At 33.6% G+C, this 4134-nt stretch overlaps 1 pseudogene; it reads right to left on the reverse strand.

Annotated features, from left to right (window-relative positions):
* Positions 1 to 1923: 1923 nt before the first annotated feature.
* On the reverse strand, positions 1924 to 2042 carry LOC119581460 (annotated as a pseudogene).
* Between the last annotated feature and the right edge of the window lie 2092 nt (positions 2043 to 4134).

The raw sequence follows: 4134 nt of genomic DNA on the forward strand, positions 1-4134 counted from the left end.
CTATATGATATAGAAAACATAAGCAGAGATGCGATTATAAATGTTTTCATAAAACATTTTGCCACTATTTTTTTATTAGTAGTATTTTTTGGTTGTATTTGTATTGTTATGATTAATACTAGCATTTTCATTATTATTCGCATCATTATTGTTATTAGCTCATGATAATTACTGTCATTTACATAGTCATTGTTGTCATGATACTGGTAATAATGATGCTTCTTAAATGTAAATGTAAGTCATAATTAGCATCATATCAAGGATACTTGTGATGATATTATTGATGATAACTTTAACAAAATGTAGTACCATCGTTTATAATAATGGTTACCCTACCAATATCGATGATAATTAGTAAATTAATATTTCAACAGAATGAACGATTTGTTATTTAGGCCTACTTATATGTAGTTACGATCATACAATTAAGAACATTTCTTTCTACAGTGGTTTAACCTTTTTTCGTGGGAAGTATTCTCGACATTCCATCTTTGCTTAACTTCGCTGATCAGACGTGCTTTTCAACGTGGTATGGTAGTTAGCAGAGGAATAATGAACATTAAACGTTTTCTCTCGTTTTTCATGGATCATTTAAACAGAATGTATCTTTTGTAATTACGTTAAACTTTATTGTTACATTCTAGCTGTGACGAGTGTGTAAAGAGACACCCTACCTGCATATATAAGGATAATCCAAACGAACGGTTCACCAGTAAATGTATATTGTACGATTCAAGAATATACCCAACACAAAACACGGATTTTAAATCAATAAAGGTACACAATAGATTTATATAATCATTGTCATCATCAGTATAACCTCTTTGCTTATCATTATTCTCATGATAATGATACATATAATGCTGCTATAATGATTAATGTAAATCATATACGATCATGTCAATATTACTGTTGATAATATTCATTCATAACTTGAATGAACATGAAATAGTAGAAAATATTGTAATTGTAATCCTACCACTAATGCTAGTAATTGGTAAGTTATCAATTAGATAAAATTAATGGTAATAATCATGGCAAGAAAAGACAATAATCATTATGATTATGGACATGATCGTAATATTTACAAGAAAACAAGTTACGAATAGGGAAATGGATTAATGTCGTGGACATATTCTGTCACTTATGTTGATATGTAGTTTCGTATTGTGCAAGTTTTTGTTTGGAATATTAGCATTTAACATTTTGTTTATCTGCTTTTTTTCTGGCGTGAAAACTTTAAAGAAATGTTTAGCATGTATAATAAAATAACAGCATCTGGTTTTCCCAGGCAGCCACCCATCCAAGTACTGATTAGACACAACTATTCTTAATTTCGCTAATCGGGCGAGAAACGCTAACTTCAAAGTGGTATGACTGTTAGGGAAAGAAATGGCAATCTGTATTATTATGGCATTGCCCATCTGTAATTTAGTTTTCCTTTAGTCTTTGCAGCAAATTCCTATAACTTGCCTTCCAGTTACACCTATATTTACAAGTCACAAAAGCCGACCGCTAAGGAAATCTCGCATGGCGTTCACTGGTTGATTAAATCGTACACAGACAACAACAGGCTCTGGAACCTCCACGAGGGAATGGTATAGAGCCAAAGCTTCAAAACTGCTGCCAGATATATTGCCAAAACTTGATCGTGAATGTTTTTTTTCATTATTAAAATAATTTCATTCACATTGATTTTATACACTCATTACTTAGTATTGTTGACAAAACAACCATTATCACTTTACTTGAGTTATACCCTATCCATTTTTTGTTTATCCTTTCAAAATTCGCCACCGTTAACTTTTACTCTATTTCGTATAAATTAAATGATAATTTCCCAAAGGATTTCCTTATACCAATATGAGAAGAGATGTTAACGTGTTCAAGAAATGCATAATATGTTTATCATATATAATAAAATGCCAACAGCATCTGGTGTCCCAGGCGGTCCCCATCCAAGTACTGACCAGACCCAACGTTGCTTAACTTCGCTGATCGGACGAGAGAAGCGGTGCTTTCAACGTGGTATGATCGTTGGCAAAGAGTTATGAAACGTTAACCACTTTTCTTTCAGTACTCGTCATTTGTATACTTTCAAATATAACGTATATTTTACTTTTGCATCAAACTTCATGACCATGACATTCCAGTCCCCACAGTGACATCTTTTCCATAATGTAAAACCTCAATCACAATCGACCACTATCCGGAATATTGAAAACTTGTCACCACTTTTATGCACAGGACATAAGCTTTTACTAATTGCAACTCTAAAGAATGCTAGGTGTACAAGTAATGCATAAGAAATTGAGTAAGATGATATGTCTATGGGTTTGAGTGTAAAAACGATTATTATTCAGTCTTTAATCTTGAATGCTTACATATAACAGTTTTTGCCGCAATTGTTGTTATCAGTATATACCGTTGTATTTGTATTATGATTATTACTAGTATTTTCATCATTATTCTCACTAACATTATCATTGTTGTTAGCATAAGATGACTACTGCCATCAGCATAATCATTGTTGCCATGGAATGGTAATAATAATGCTACAATAATGTGAAGATAATTCATCATTAGCAGTATATGTCAATGGATTCTGGTGAAACATATTATTGATAATAATTTAAAATAAAGTAATAGTGCTAATTTTGATAGTAATAATATTAAAACTGATTGAAATAATTAATGCCGTGCTTTAGTCTGCCATTATTTGTTTATTATCAGTAATTTTGTTTGTGTATTTGTATTTTGTATTCATTATATATTAAACTATTCTCATTGTTTACGATAATAGTACATGTTGCTACTCTATGATTATGTAATCTTCATGAGGATCGATCGCAATGATACGTGGGATCCAATATTTTGAGGACGACAATTTAAACGAAAAGTTAAAATACGTGTCATTCATGAGAGTTCTCAGCAAAACCATTGGCGATAAGGAAGAACTAGTAGATTGATGCTGCCTCAATGCGTGGACAATGTTTTTCAGATTTCCTATCTTCCAACTTATCTTAATAGGTATTTACCGTATTGTGGAAGTTTTTATTTTGGAACTACTTTTTAACAGACAATTTTGTACACTTCTCTGGCGTCGGAAAATCCTCAGATATGTGATAACATAATTAGAAATATATCGTGCATAAAAAGTATCTGTCTCACGTATATATGCCCCAGAAACGCCACATAGTGCTTATATTCCGCCCATCTTAATGGTCCGAATAGTTAATAATTAATTACACTCAACCAGTGCTCAACTAACTACACTCACGTGTGTGTGTATAAGATAAACTAAGGTTCTGTGGACATGTTGTAGGGGGGAGCTATGTGTCTGAACTTTCAGCTTATCTGTTTTAATATCATCTTTTTCCTATTTGTGCAATCTTTTTCGTGTTTGAATGGCTTTCACATAAAATTCGTGTATTCTCTCGCTTTTGTCTGCGCCGGTAACGCTTCGATATGCCATACCACATTTAGCATAATATACTAAATGCATACAGCATATGGTGTTCCCTGGCGTCAACCTCTCCTAGTACATAGTCATTTTAACACCCAACGTTGCATTAGACTTCGCTGAATCGGACGAGAAGCGGTGCCCTTCAACGTGTATGATCGCTGGCATATAACATTTAGAGTAAATGCGTCTGTAGACATTTTCTCGAGTGCAATATTTTTTATTACATTCATTATATAATGTCTTGGTTTAGTTGTTGCATCAATTCATTACCATGACGAGCCGAATCTATCACGAGATCAGGTTCCATAATGTCTGAGATCAATCTATCAATCGTGACCCACCATCGGAGTGATTTGGTCTCAATCTAACTCTATTTGTCACCACTTCCATGCACCTGCTAGTAATGCCTATTTACTATAATTTATTGGCGCTGTGCAACTCTATAAATAGGACAATACGTGTACAGTAACGCATAAAACTAATGCCTAGTATGAAATATTGGTATTTGTGTGTTGTGTAAAACGGTGTACACAATAAACACACTCGTATCGCTTGTGTCTGTGTGAGACAACGAGCCTGAATATATAGCGCTCACCATAAGCCGAACGGTGTCACCGGTGTGAGGCGTTCTCGTTTCGTCCAATCTACTCGACCTGAATGATGTAAAT

The sequence above is a fragment of the Penaeus monodon genome, chromosome 14 (assembly GCF_015228065.2).
Source record: "Penaeus monodon isolate SGIC_2016 chromosome 14, NSTDA_Pmon_1, whole genome shotgun sequence".
NCBI lineage: Eukaryota > Metazoa > Arthropoda > Malacostraca > Decapoda > Penaeidae > Penaeus > Penaeus monodon.